The sequence below is a fragment of the Lonchura striata genome, chromosome 2 (assembly GCF_046129695.1).
Source record: "Lonchura striata isolate bLonStr1 chromosome 2, bLonStr1.mat, whole genome shotgun sequence".
Classification (NCBI taxonomy): Eukaryota; Metazoa; Chordata; class Aves; order Passeriformes; family Estrildidae; genus Lonchura; species Lonchura striata.
In genome coordinates this window covers 87,455,537-87,471,663 of record NC_134604.1, presented here as the reverse complement: position 1 = coordinate 87,471,663, position 16,127 = coordinate 87,455,537, and positions in this window count along the sequence as shown.

The following is a 16,127-nucleotide window of genomic DNA, read 5'->3' as shown; positions in this document are numbered from 1 at the left end:
TGGGTGTATTGGACATCCTTGGGCTCAAAACTTGTGTAACGAAGAAGCGAGAGTGTGTTGTACTAGTGCAGACTCAGATAAAAGAAATTCTTGGCCAGATCTGAAATGGATTGCATTATACTCAGGGAGCAAGGTTGGGACCCCAGTTCCCTTGGTGGGCCAGGGGGATGAGTTCTGCAGGAGATGTCTCAGTGCAACACAGTCTCATGGCATAAAAGGAAGACTTCAGTTTTCTCCCTTTGCAGAACAATGCCTCTGGGTGCAGGCTGAGCATACTCCATTTCTTTTAGATGGCCTGTGGAATAGCTATTAAATGGTCAATATAAGCATAAAATACACCTGTCATTTTTTATGTTTGACTTTAAGGAAGAACCTCAGTAAAAAACATGCTTTGAGGTGCTAGAGAGGAATAAAGAGATTGGGGCTGTACTTAAGTTTCTGATTCTCATGCCCCTTGTGTAACCCTGTTCTGTTGGCTCAAACATGCTAATACATATTAGCCCAGACACAGAGATCCCAGACTAGAAGTGATAAAGGCAATCTAGTTTGGCAGGTTACTCTTTGCAAATACAAATAAAGCTTTACAAAATAATTGGGCTGTTAGAATGCAATTGATGTAGTATTTAAAAGAACATCAGCTTTTGATGACTTGTAATTGTTGCTGGAAAATTAGATTCACAACCAAAGGAGAACAATCAGATTTGATTTCCGGAGCTAAGGGCAAGGCTATGCAATTTAACTGTAGGAGTCCTCTTTCCTTCTTTCCTTCTTAAAATTTATGATATTATTTACTATTGTATTTTTTATTGTTTACTATTGTATTTTAGATGACACATAAGAAACACAGGCTACATTGCAGGTACTATAAAAAAATCCTAATGAGGGATAGATAGAAAAAGACAACATTTGGAAGGAGCAATAAAAGTATTAAAAAACTATCCAGCCAGTATTTTAGCTTCTTCTAGCAAAGAGGCTAAATACTCAGGAAACAACTTCCAACAGCCTATCTTTTATCCCCACAGTTCATTTAGGAGGGACACAGTAGGAAAGAATTAAGTCACACCTTAAAGTCAACGGGTGAATTAAAACTCTTCCAGATTGTTCTGTTTATTCTCATGAGAATTCTCTCTTGTAAACAAATTCCTTTCCATAGTAGTTAAAGTGACCCATCCTGTCTACAGTGTATTTTAAATAGCAGCATATCAGAGAAAGGAAGGAGAATATGCATTCTGTGTACATCTCTTTATGTGTATCTTTCTAGCAACAGTTAAATGTTTTCTTCCTAGTTCATCTTTTCATTTCAAAATATGAGACAGGACCACCAATACGGAAACAGATTTTGTTATTCCTGGAGTAATCAACAATATTGGCATGCTAACAATACCTAAAAGTCTTCCTGAGTAACTGTATGAGAATACATCTTCACTTGTTAACTCTCTTAAGCTGCCAAGGTATCTTGGATACAGCTTGAAAAGCACTTAAGAAACACCAAAAATATCATTGCATTAATGGCTTCATAAGTGCTGAATACTGAGTGGCTTAGAAATAAACATGGTCATTGCTGCAAGTTTTAGTGAGGTCTCTGCATTTTAAGCCACATGTGATCACACCTGTAAATTAATGTTAGTCCACTCTCTTGATTATTTGAGTGTTGGATGCTCCCAGAAGAGACAGAGCTTTGGCCCAATTAGATTTATGGTGAAACTCCAACAGGGACATATTGGCACGTAAAAGCAGCATAAAGTATTGCTATTTGCATATGTGTCTTTGGATAGACTCTTCTTCTGACAAGGAAGCCCTTTCCTGATCACTTAGAAACTCTTTTTCCTTCAAAAACTGTTTGAAGCAAAATAATATTCTCATTTTTCCTTTTTTTATTGCTCTTTTTTTAGATAGGATTTTTTAAAAATCCATTTGTAATTTAAAAATATCTAAGCATATGTTCTGTGTAGAAACATTCAGTCTGTGCATTGCTTGGGAAGTCTTCACTGTGAACTTTAATTTGAGCACTCAGCATTTTTAATTTGAGCTATGCAATTACATATCTGATACAAATGGAACTATTTCCGTTCCCTGACTCCATGACTTGATTTATGCCTTATGGTTCTGTTTTCATCCAAAATCAATTTAAGTAGAATCTTTATTTTTGCAGATAAAATTGCAGGAGGAAGTGATTTATGTTTAAGGTACAAATTTGAAATCCACCTTCTGAAAGAATATTCAATAATTCTGAACTGATTAGAAAGCTCTTGTCCAGGAAGTGGGAGATTCGGGTTTTCTTCATCTCCCTACAGGGGTTTAAACTCCAGCCCAGGCTATGGCTATTAGGAGTAGAGGGGAGTGTTTATCTCCTTTGGCTGAAGTTATTTTTCTTTCTTTACAGGCATTAAAGATTCACCACAAGAGGAAGGGAGAAAAAGCAGGATCTGATGGATTTAATGGAGTGTGACATTCAGGATTGTGGGTGGTCTGTGTTGTAGTCCTTCTTCAGAAAAAAGGCAAATGTGCACTATAGCAATCAGGTGTAAAAGCATACAAATACATGTGTGAAGGGAATAGAAATCTGTTGCACCTCTTGCCTGCTTAAATTCCCAGCCATTGGGAGAGTCACTTCTTCCCAGTCTTTCCCTTTAGAAAGAAAATTTTAAAATTTAGTAAGGAATCTCTCTTAGTCTCATATGCATACTTTCATATGATAATATACTTTCAGTGGCACAGCTTCACACATTTGCCTGTATCCTGAATTCCATGTCATTCATTTTTTCATGTTCAGGTATGTTTCTAACACCCAGTGAGCTCCTTCAAGGGCTTTCTATCCCAGTGCCTACAAAGTTTCTCTTTTGCCTTTTATTTCCTTTTAAGTATGTTGCACATTCTCAAAGTGTCTTGTTATTCATCCCATCTCCTGGTTTATGCTGAAAGCTTTTAAATGTGTTTTAATGATGCATAACAGCAATATAATAAGCATAATAGCATGCTATTGATTTTCATTTGAAACACCGACATTTGAACATTTCAATAGCCTTTTAACAGTGTGTATATTTAATGTGATTTAAAGACAAGACAAATGCAATGCAATATGTCTCTACTAAAAAAAGTCACATTGTCTGTTTCCTGACTCTCTTTTCCCCTCTCCTGCAATCTTTTTAGCAATCATCCACATTGGAAAAATGTAATTTTCAGTGTTTTTTAAAAAGTAATAATACTACTAATAATTTCATTTTCTCATGCCATAATACTTGGTATGAGAAAATAAAAGGGAAAATAAAAAAATCTCAGTATCCAGACACAGTTTTGCTTATCTGTTTTGATCACAACAAAGATATCAATGATCCACATCCAGTGAGTGCTGCCAGAGAACACAGTGAGTTAGCTCTGGACTGAACTGCTCAAGGGTACCCTCTAGACAGTTTTCACACTCACTTGGTGAACTAAGAAACACAAAAAGAAAAATGCCATCAGCAAACATACACATCAGCATAAGATAGCAGCTGCCTTTTGATTAATAACTCAGTAGTTAAATCATATGAAGAGTTTTGTTTCCAGGAGAGGTTTCGGAGAAGTCAAAAAGCAAGATGTGAAGCAGCCATATACTGTCCTAGCCAGCCTATGTGTGTGGCTACTTGGACATAAAACTAACAGCAGCAACATATTGCCATGCTCTACTGGCAATATGTTTTCCTAGTGTTATATGTAAATACCTTCATTTTCAAGTCCTGTGGCATGTTTCTTTCAGAGAGTGTTTATCAAGAATGAATACAGGTCAAGTTTATATCATTACACATTACCCCTCTGTCTTTTCACAGCATCATTCATATTCTTTGCCCATCAATCATCTGCACAGCACCATAAATGGGCATGATGCTGTCAAGATTATAGGAAATACAGCTTCTGCTCTGTGGGATGGTTGAACATAAGGTAATACATAAAGAAAGAGAGAAAAGCAAAGGACCAGCAAAACAAGGAAGGCCTATGCTTTTGTGAGGTCTTCAGTTTGCTTGCCTTCCCAATGTATATCTTTTGGTTTGTAGCCACATCAAATAAGAGGATCATCTGACAAGTCATGACTCAGACCTCATTGCAATTGCATATAATTAGACAGGGGTTTTGCTATCAAGCTTAAAAAAAGTGGCTGCTTTCATTATCATTTTGTTCAGATGTTTTCTTGATCCTGTGGTTTTCTTTCAAGAAGATGATGCAAGTAAGATCAGGAGTAAAATTTCTGAGAATATGTAAGTGATTTTGAAGTCCGAGATGCTTTTTGAATTATTAGTAATTCCAAGAATGCACCTTAGACTGAAATTATGATACACAATTTTCAGAGGTTATCTGAAAATTCAAAACTGCTTATCAAATAAGGTACCTAAGACAGGCATATACATGTTTTGTTGTTAAAATGGAAGTTAAGCTCTATTTCTGCCCTTACCAGAGACTATTCTAACTAGAAAAATAAATGAGCAAGAAAACCATCTTATTGTACCTTGTATAGGTGGTGATATTAGTAAGTAACTCTGCTAAAAGCAGTAGAGTGGGCCATGGATATTAAACCAGTCAAAGAAGAAATCTCTTATGCTTGTAGTTGAAAACAGAAGAAATTACTGTTACCTTTTATTTAAGATAAGACACATGAACAGTTTCCAAAAGAAATTGATTCTCTTGGTTGATGGAGGAGGAATTGTAGAATGATGACCTCAGACATCTCATTTTTGACCTCTAAATTAGGAGATCAATCCCATCCCCTGGAGAAGCAAGATCAAGTTTGACACCAAGCTGAAGTTTAACTCCTGGTCAGAGCCCCAGTCATACCTTCAGGCAAGATACTCACTCCTTTTCTAATCTTCCAGTGGTGTGTTGCATCCCTTTTCCCCAGACTGTGCTGATTTTTCATAGTTTAAACTTAAATTCTCCAGAATGAGGACTGCATCTAGTGACAGTCCTCAGTACAGCAATTTCTGGGACTGTGCAGTATCCCTTCAATGGAAATTCTGGTATGTCTCAGGAAGGTGCTTCCATGCATAGGCAGTGGAAGCAAAAACTAATGGGTAGTGCAAAACCAAATGGGTTGTACAATACAACCACTTCTTTCTGCCCACCTGCCCTGGGGGAAGTCTCCTGTGGCTCCTGCTTGTTGGCACTTGTGTCTTGCAACAATCAGAAGTTTCTAGAGGATGTGGAACTACTTTGTTCCCTGTCTGTTAAGCAAGACTGTAAAAGCCAAGTCTCCAGTGCTGCCTGTTCAGTGAAACTGAAAGGTAGTAAATTCAAATCTCATAAACAAAAGGCATTTTATATACAGCATGTGACTACAGACTGTCACAGAGAGCATGGTTGTAAGGAGGCCTATGACATTTTCAAAGATAACAAAAGATCTAGAGTAAATTCAGGAAAGGAGAAATTTAGAAGGTGCATAAGTGCTTCATCATCTTACGCAATCTCTTAATGATGGTTGAGATCTTTTTGGGAATTATTTTCTTGGTTGTAATTTGTCTTGGTCACCATTAGACAGGAATTTCTAGACCATAAATCTGAACAAATATGCAATTTCTGTGTTGCTCACTTACACCTGAGAGAGTGTGCTGACCATAAAGTGCACCAAGGGTTTGACCTAAAGCACATCATCCATCACTGATGCAGTAGAACTGCATGCATTCTGTGGGGGTCTGAAAAATTGCCCAACAGGCAAAAACAGGTTTGCAGGGCAGAGATGTGTACTCTTGGGTAATGTGGCATTGGTGTACAAGGTCCTGTATTCATTGCTCTGCTCTCATTTGCCTAAAAGAATCCCAGATTGTGCAATTCACACACCTCCTGCTCTTCCTTTTAATTCTTTGCTCAAAATCCAGTGCAAACTTCCTCTCTCATCCTGACTATTTATAAGTATACATAGAAACAAAGGTTTTGTAAAGATGTAAGAGACATTCTTCTTTATTCTCAGGGGCAAATAAAACCTTTTATTTTTAGTCCAGTTTCCTTAGGAAATGAGACTGATGCAATCACATTGTCTATTTGTCTGTCTATCAAATTGGCCCCCTTCCCCTCTTCCCTCCCCCCATCAACTTCTCACCATTAATTTCTTCCAGCCAGATCTGAAAGAAATGCAAAATTATTTCAAAAGTGTTAAATGCACATGAGTTTTATGAAAATGAGTGGGTGTGCCAGAGGAGAGATCTTATCAGTTCCCTCATGGGAGAAGTCAGTTCTGGCTGAATTCAGTGGGTGGGCAGCAAAGGGCTGGCACCTTAGCACAGCTGTAACACCACAGGATGCCCATCGTCCCCTGAAGGTAGAAGAACAGCAGTCACTGGGGTGGGAGTTCAGAAGTACTTCTGGAGAGGCTCTCCTGGGTACTTGGCAATATTTCAGGGGTGGGGAGATATGGTGGCAAAGGGGAAAGCAAGGGAAGGAATGGGGTTGTGGGACTTGTGGGATGCAGAGGGCAGAGCATAATTTAGAATTTTCTTTATACTCCAAAGGGGCTGAATGTTAAGGTCATATTCTGGGGAGCTTCTGAGTGGTGGCTCAAGGAACATGGTGAAAAAGAAATTCAAAGCCTGTGCCAGAGAAGTGGACATGAAAAGCGGTTTTGGTTTTCAGACAGCTTCTCCAACTTAGTCTGACATCTACTAATGCCTTCCTAACATCTTTACTGTGATGTTTGAGATTTATTTTAATGGAGAAATTGGTAAGATCATTTAAGAGACCAAGCTTCCGTAAGTTCCTCCCTATTCATTAATATGCCGGTCAGCAGATAACATTTAAACAGAGATAAGGTCTCTTGTTATAGGTCTGGGAAGTAGCTTCTTCTGTTAGGGAATTCCAGCAAGTCAGTACTCTAAAAATGCATTTAAAACACTATTGGTGACATGCCTTTACTTCAGTTGTCCTACCTTTCCTCACAAAACCCCAGCTATTTGTTTGCCAAATTCTTTCAGGCTTAAATCTGAAGTACCTGAGTCTGGAGTCTGCAAGGGATTCAGAGCAGGTTAATGGATAAAGATGAGATAAAGTTAAAAAAAACATTAACTGTATTCTGTTGAGCAAAGTAAATAAGAACCTACTCTTCTCCCATTTCCACTTCACCAAAAAAAAAAAAAATGCAATCTTCTTAGATAACATGACAAAGCAAGAATCTGTTGGAGTGGGGGTGCAGGGGATGGATGGGGAAGAGAGGGGATAAAGGTTCCTGTTCTCCTGCAGGTGCTTATTATTTTAGGCACAAGTCCAAATTTTTTAACATGCAGTTGGGCTTGGAGTTCATGGAAAAGAAATAAGAGTCGAGAGCTACCTACAGCATGAACATCTTCCTGTCCCACTCACAAAGTCTGTGGTGCACACAAACATGCCACCTGCAGTGCAGTGGTAGAGGTACTTGGCAGTATTTCAGAGGTGGGAAGACCGAGGTGTGACATCCTTGTAGCATCCTTGATTTCTCTTGCTGTCCCTGCCTATCTTGAAAAATTGACATTCTTAATTGATGCCCTCACAGAAGGTGTGAAGGTACAGAGTGCTGTTAACACAAATGGCCTAGAATACATAGATGTCCAAACAATTTTGAAGGCTGAGCAATTTTGCCTTCAGCAACTGAATTATTTTTGCAAATATTTAATATATAATTAAACCTTCTTTTCCTATCAGGTGATCCATCCTCAGCATATAACTTTACCTGCCAGGATAGAAGAAGATGGTGAGGTGGGTCAAATGAAGTAATAATGGGTAGAGTATTTCTATTTGTAAATATACTGTCAGAAATAACCTGAGTCCTTTCTCCAAAGAGGAAACCCTAGATCTCTTCAGGATCCTTGTTTCATGCTCTATGTATCCCATGCTTGGGTTCATAAATGTTTGCCTGTGATCAGCCACCATCTGCAGATCTGTGTCCCTGAATGCCAGTTGTTCCTGCATTTCTTGTAGAGATCACACCAAGGACAGACACATGCACTCAGTGTAGTTGGAAAAGTGCACTCTCCCTCAGCCAGCTACTATTTCACATGTATTAGCTACCGGAGCCTGTGGTTTGGCATCAGCACAAACTTCTTCCTATCACAGCATTAGAAGTTGTCTAATCAACAAAAAAATGGTTACCTAAGCCTGTCACAGCCACCTCCTGGTTAGCAGTGGTGACTTGTTCGTGCACCAGGCCCTGTCTCTGGTTTATTACAGAAGTTTTGGGTCAAAGCAAGGTCTTCAGAGGGCTTCAAGGGGGCAGAGTTCCCTATGCAGTAACTCTGGAGCTTCTGTTTATCACCCCTACTCTATATCTTGATGAGGTTTCACAACCCTGCAGCACCAGAAACTTCAACTGGCAAGGCCTGAGGTAAACAACAGCTGTCAACATTCAGCAACATAAGCAGTGTCATTTCTTTGCCAGAACCCATGACTGTCAAGTAAGGGTTAAAAAAGACCACTGTTGAAATGCCCTTCATGGTCAGAGCCTCCTGTGTGCATCCTTCTGAAATAACATCACAGTCCAAAACAGGAACAGCTCTTTCAATGGTGCAGGATCCATGCCTGGGCAGCAGCTGGAGAGGACAGGAGAGAAAAAGCTGAATCAGAAATATTTTATTTTTAGTAGTTTAATAATGGACTAGGAAGGTCTGTGAGCTAGAGTTGAGGAAAAACAAACATGTCTTTCCACAGCACATGGTAAAACATTTCCTTAGGTACTTCATGCTGGTGATAATTTGAATGTGGTAGGCACATTCTTCTCTCTCTTAGGACTTTTTTATAGAGTACAGAGGAAAGAAAGAGAAAACAATTTCTGTTTCTGCTCCTTGTTTTTTTATGTGGAATGTGTTTGAAGACTTGTTTACCTGGAGTGATTCCTTGATTGGATTCTGGTGAGGATTGTTTGAGCCTGATGGCCAATCCAGTCCACCTGTGTCTGGACTCTAGCAAAAGGGTCATGAGTTGTGAAGGAGTTAGGTATGGTAGTTAGAAAAAATAAGTATGTAGATTTAGTATCTCCTTTAAATAGTATATTAATGTATTATAGTATAGTTATTATAAAGAAGCCTTCTAAACTGGAGTCAGACATCATCATTTCTTCCCACGTAGTTCACCTACATTTACAATATTTGAAGTTCTAGCCAGCCTCCCAGAACTCCTTCTTGAATCTAGAACTGTGAATTGAATGTGTGCCTTTGGGCATGTTTGGTTATTCTGGGTATCCACACCCACATATGTAAGCCAGGGTAAATCTTACAGCAAGAAATGGGCAGAAGTATAACTTGGCAGAGCTGTAAATGTGGAGCAGAGCTGAAAGTTTCCCAAGTCCCAGGGCTCCTTTGCAGTGAGAAAAGGGCAAAGCAATAACACTACTACCTTGATTTCAGTTTCCCCATTAGCTCACTGGTTTTGCCTTGTAGGTATACAAAGTACCTCTATGGATGTACACATTCCTGTATTTTTGTAGGTATGGTTTTCATCTTTAGAAGATGACATGTCCTAGAGCATGCTCCTCGGTTTACAACATCCTTTATCTGGCCAGAAGCAGTTGCTGCAGCTTCCACAGGCCATGCCAATTCAGAGTAAATTCTATGTCTCATTGGCACAAGGCAGATGGACTGAGAGCTACTTTAAGATAGTCTGATAGCAGAGCAATACTTCAGAAAATGCTGTTTTGATGAGATCCTGAGTCTTGTTGCTGGACAACATAGACACTTTGAGACAAGCCACTGTGTCCTTCAGAAGACTTAATCTGTACCATGAATGGAGCAACTCTCATACACCTACCAAGGTGAGTATAACCTTGTAAAAGTAAGCATGGAGAAATGTCAATAGTGTGCTTACATAAATGGTTTCAACTGGAAAAATTGAGTTTGCTCAGTGTGGTTTATTTATGATCTGAACATAGAGAGCATTTCAAATGTCTACTTGATCAACAAAAGAAGAAACCACTCTGTATTTGCACAGTCTTGTACCAACCTCTCTCATTTCTCGGCCATTTTGCAGCTGTGTCAGACTAGCTGGACCCAGCAGGGAGGCTTTAGGAGAGAGTCCGAGCCACGCTGGGAGGAGGGGAAACAGGAAGCATTGCAGGAAGAGGGGACTGAAGAGGTAAAGGCAACCATGAGGATGTGGAGAGAGGGTACAGGGAGACTATTACAGTAAGGGAGGGGCAGGAGAGCAGAGGCTGTTACAGGTTTTGTTGGTTTTTCTGGCTGCTAAATCCTCTTCTTTGACATGTGAAAGGAATGTGAAGATGCAAGACAACAGGAATTAATAAATAATCAGTAGTTATCAGTGCTTTTCAATTCCAAGGGGTTTATAAACATTAATGAAGTTTCATGAGCTGTTGAACAGGTATTTAAGCCATATTCCATTTTCACAGATAAGGAGATGAAAGCTCTGGCTCAAGTCCAAAGTTTCCAAAAGGAGAAACTCCTTTTAAGAGCCCTCCTTGACACTCAGCACCAAACCTCTGAAAGGATTGATTTCACTGTTATCATCAATGTTGATTATATGCTATTTACTTCTGCAAAGCTAGGTCTAAACATGCACACTCAAAAGCATCTTTTGAAAATTCAGGCTCTGTAAGCCTTTTGGGTTCTCCCAAAGTATGTAAGGAGAAACTGGTTTATGAGAGAAATAGATACGCAGAACCATTTTTTTTCTATTGCACCATGACAAGAATGGAAACAAAGACTTTGCTGCCTAAGACACTTAGAGAAAGAGCAAAGTAAAACAAAGGTTTAAAAAAAAGAGTTCAGGAAGATCCATTCCCCTGTGCAAATAGGAAAGGAAGCAGAGCATGTTTTCAAATCTTTCTACATCTCCCATAAAGACTAGGCAGATGGTTTGGGTGCATTTCTATAAGTGTGTGTTGAATATTTTATCCCTGAAAGGAATAGAAAACATGAATGTGTATGTAGTCACCAGCTTCACTGAGTGAAGAAACAACAGGACTTTATCAGAAACCATGTGATTTGGTAGTCTAGAAAAGAAACAAAAACCTAGCAGTATAATGAAAAAGGGGAAGAGAATTTATTTTCTTTGGAATCATGCATTTCCAGTTTGAATTGTTCTGTGGCCATGCAAAGACTAGCATCTTGTTAGCATACCTGCAAAAACATAGGTGGTGAAAAAGCCTCCAAATTCCATTAGAATGGCAGGTGTCATATTTAAATTAGCTAGCAGGCAAAACAAAAGGAGATCATGGAGCTTTCACACAGAATATAGCTGTCAGGTAGAAGCAGAAATGCAGCGCTGATCAAAGACAGCAAGTTCAAACCCAGTCCTAGGTGTGTGCAGTACGATTCCTACCCAGTAATATCAGTGATGTACCAAGCTCAGCTCAGCATAGCTTTGCATGTCATAGTGGGAAGATGTAAGAATCACAACAGAAATGCTCCTTTGGGGATCCACAGTGCATAAAAAAGAGGAAACTGTTGCCAGAAAAATATGTTAAAGGGTGCCTCAAAGGCACTCACATACACATTTTAAAACTTGTGTCAAAGCGCTGACACTTCTGCGACAGCCAGGCTTGTGCTGTGACACAGTTTTGCCACTTTTGCAGCTGAAGGTCCCCACAGGTATTTTGAATTCCTCAGAAGGTGAGCAGAAGTGGTAGTTCCTCCCTACACCTTCTACTGTGGCACCATGCCCAGCACAGGCAGCACCAGCAGTCCCAGCACGCTCACCCTGATGCCACTTTGGTGATAATGTGGTGCTTCCACCCTCAGTGCCAGCTGTCTGCAACTTCTAGACAGACAGGATTCACAAAAAATGGAAAACAGTAGAGCTTTATGTAGCTTCAAACTGGTTGTAGGGTCCCAACTGTGCACAGGGTTATGACAACCCATGGAGTACAGTGTCAGACCTTGTGGCATACAGGCAGGATAGAGACCATCATGACTTCAAGGGACATAATATGTGTTAATAATATAATATTTAATATTTAATGTGTTTCTGTTATGCAGCTCTTGTGAGGCATCTCTGACTGAGAAAAAGGCACCATTAATTCATTATTTTAAAAGGTCTTACTGTCTACACAAGTTGATATTCCAGGGGATCAAAGGAAGAACAGGGTAAGCACCTAAAGGAAATTGTTAAAACAACAAGAATCTCTGTTTCCAAGTGCAGCCAAGAAAAATGGAAATTCTTCCAGTTTCCTAGGCCATACTTTTAGCGAAGGCAAATTGTACCCATATCCAGCAAAAGACAGCTCTGGTAGAAAAACCACTGCCCATCTCCATGCAGAAGCAAGATGGGGCACTATAAACAATGCTGGCATACTTTTGGAAGTGGTTTAGGTTTGGATTTTTTATTCCCAAAATCACTGAAATATTGCTGAACTCCTGAAGACTTTTGATCTTGGAAGATGAATTAGTATGGGAATTTTGATCAGGAACCAGTGCCCAAGGCAGCTATTGCTAACAGAAGCTAACACTGGCCATTACACTTCAGGCTTCCTTTGAGACTGCCTGGCACAAGTGAGTGCCAGCAGCTGCAGTTTTGGTAGTATGTTAGGGCAGCAATACATTTTTCCTATCAAAGAAATTTGCTATTGCTGCTGAAACACCACTGCTCTACAGAAAAGTGCAATTAGAAGAGGGGCAGGTTGAAATCTCTGTTCAGGAAGTGTTGTCTTCTCTGCTCTGGGCTTTTCACCTTGTCACAAGTTATGGAGCCTTTGCACCTTTGCTTTTGATTCTGCTTCCTTTGTTCCTGGCTCTGCTAATTTGCTCTATTGTTTAAGGTCTCATATCTACCAAAAGGTAGAAAAAATCACTGGCTGCTTGCTTCATTCTCCCTAAAGAGCAGAAATCCATTTTAGGAGGCCAACACTTCTATTCTCACTATATTGCAGTGACTTATGCCAAGCCAGAAATAAATTGTATTTTTGTAATGCAGTTTCTTATATGGGGCTGGCCATTCCTCTTCTTTTGTACCAGAATAATTCTAGTGTCTTATCTCAATGTCAAACTGGGTAGTATATAAAAATCCTGAGAGGATTGGGTCTACCCATAATCATATCTTGAGAATGAAAATGAGGATGTGCAAGGAGGGTATCCTGGGCAGTAAGTTGAGAAATACCTTCTTCTTTCCATCATATCTGAAGTAATCCACATCTCCTCCCAGCTTCTGGGGGTCACTATCACTGTTCTGAACAGAGGTTTTCTGCACCTTCTGAAGGTGGGGAGGAAAGCTGGTGTGACTGAGCTCTGGCAGAGTGCAGACACATCATTAAGCACTGGTGGAGAGGATGTCAAGTAGTGCACAGGGCAAGACAAGGCCTCACTCCCCTGCTGTCATTTGGAGCAATAGCGGCCACTGAAGCCCCTGCCTTGGTTTCTTCTCTATCAGCTGTGTGCTCTGCAGGGATGTGCTATCTATGAGTAAAGGGCTAAGGGATTGTTTTTCTCATCCAGTGTTTTGGAGAACTGGAAGTTTAATGAGACAAGAAAAAAGCTGGAGTTTACTGCCTTAAACCACATGTATGTATTACTTTAATCACATGTCCTGAGAGAGGCTGTTTTCATAGGAAATATTTGTTAGACACCTTGAAATGTGATGACCTTTCCAGTGTCACAGTAATTGTGTGGTTCCCAGAAGAGCTTTAGCAGTGCTAAATTGCAGAAGTGGGTTTTAAAACTGGAAGTGAGGAAGTGATGCTGGAAGTAAAATAAGAAGTGGAATCAGCCACATAATCATTTTGGATATTACTGTTTTATTGCTGGTACTTAAAATATAAAAATGCACATTATAAAGTTATTGACAGGGAAAAAGCCAGGAAATATTATTGCATAAAACTGTGAGTCAAGACTTCTAACATGTTTTTATAATGTTGACTATAAATTAATTACACTTGCTCCTGACAGTGTATTATATCTTCTTATATCTCCTTTATTGCACAGGCATTAATTTAATCAGAGATAATGAATGAAACCTCTGGAATTAATTACAGGTTGTAACAGTTTTTTACGTTGCTAAAACAGGCAGGAAGACAAAAACATATGGACTCATAAACATTAACTAGCTTTTGCAATCCAGCCATTACAAGAGGAAGACAATGAAGATTAAATTACTTGGAGACGAAGCTGAGAATGCTCAGGCAGTTTCAGTGTTTCTGAAACTCAGCAGTTCTCGGTGTGGAAGACCTTGACTACTACATTTCTGTGACCCTTTCAAACCAAAATGCACCTTGTGCTTGAATCTGTTCAAAAGATCTGAGCTTAAGAACTGCTTTTACAGATTCCCAGGATCTGATCTGTCTGGCAGGAGGGGTCTTTGTAGTCCTCTTTCAATGGAGGCATGGTGCCAGGATTTGGGATCTGCGTGTGAGCTACCGTGATTTCCCTTTGGGCCCTCTCATCTCTGCCAAACCTGAAGTGGACCTTCTGTGAGTGAGAAGCAAACATGGCTCCATTCCAACAGCACAATATCTGGAAGGGTGTCTGACAGGAAAAAACCTTGCAGAAGAGCCTTTCAAAGCACCTTTTAAAAATCCCCTCTTGTAGGGGATTTCTTGTGGAGAAAAAAGTCATTACCTGTTCTTAAAAGGCAGAGGGTATCTTGCTTGGTTGCCTAATCTTTCTGATCACAAAGTTAACATCACAGAATAACTCCAACATATATGAAATTATTTTTCTTATACTATTTCTAAAATGCCTCTAATCTGGTACTTGGTGTGCTATTCACAGTAAAAAAACTTTCAGATAATCTGATTTGCTTGGTAAGCTTAGTCCTTAATCTAATATTCCTTTTTTTAAAACAGCAAAAAACCAAACCTCTCATGCTGCATTTAGTGAATCACCTTTTTAATGCAACAAATACATCACCTTCTTTGTATTTAACACACAGGTTCTTGTAGGCAGCTATTTTGTGCTTCACTTCAGTTGTTGCTTTCAGATGAGCTACACATATATCACAGCACTGCAATGTGAGCTCACACGTCAGCTTTAAACCCTTAATAATTCCCATTGTTCTTGTCTTTTCTCCACTACATCAACATTTTTCAAATACTGAAGTAGTCTGAAATCAATATGATATATTGATACATGATGGGGGTTTGTCTATGCAATGCAGGAAATATAATCCTACATTGTATGGAAAGCCCAGCAGTCTGAGCAGTGGGGTATTTTGGATCTTGAGAGTTCTTTCAAGAGTGAGCCAGGGCCTGGAGCAGCATGCTGAGGGCTTAGGGCTGCCACTGGGCACTGACCCGATGTGCCACTACATCTCTCCTTTGATGGGTGTAGGTGGGAGATAAAGTCTTTTCTATATGGTGACTCTGAAGACTTGTGGCTTCATTTCCTCAGCAAAAGCCCTTCCCTGCTCTCAGAGTGCTCAGTGGTCTTTAGCCCAGGGGCTGTGGATCTCTGCATTGGCAGATGGCTTCAAGGGGACATGCCACAAAGAAAAATAAATGTACTGATGCCTACTGTCATGTGGTCTACAGGAGGCTGAAGCTATAGTGGAATACTTTTGGAGCTTCAGAAAATAAAGGGTTGCAAACAGCAGCTGTTGATTCATCTCCGTGAGGTACTTTTTCTTTTTATCCCCTGAAAAAAGTATGTTTTAGTTATTTTTTCCTAGAGGTCTTAGCCAACAGTTTGAATTTCCAGTGTTATATTCACTATTGTGTATTATTTCCCTAGCATCCTAAACATTATTTCTCTGTACCCACTGCTGTCTCTGATATGTCCAAACTCAGGCTCATCTGACAGTTTCAGCAACTGTGTCTTAGGAATTGAATCAGCTAACTGATCAGAGTTTTTCAGACACTTGTAAACATACAAGTTAAAGAATCAAAACTGGAAACATGGAAATAATTGGACTGTGTACCTGTAGAATAATAGCCAAATTCCAGCAGTCATAATATGACTAAGGAACTAACTTAGCCAGAAACACATTAATAAGTTAAAATTTTCAACTGGTTTAGATAGTTAAAGCCATTCACTACAGAAAGTCTGACAGGGGTCAGGGAGGGAGCATGGACAGCCTGGTTTTGTAGCAGCCAATATGTGCATCAGCAATCATGCACCTGCAAGCCCTGGAGCCTATCCTAGAGCTTTGCACACTCACAGTCTGCCAAGTTTGTTCAAGTGTTGCCAGGCCTCTCTGAGGGTTTGGTACCCTCTGCAGTGGGCCAGCCAGGAAGGAGGCTCAGAGCACCACAGCTGCCT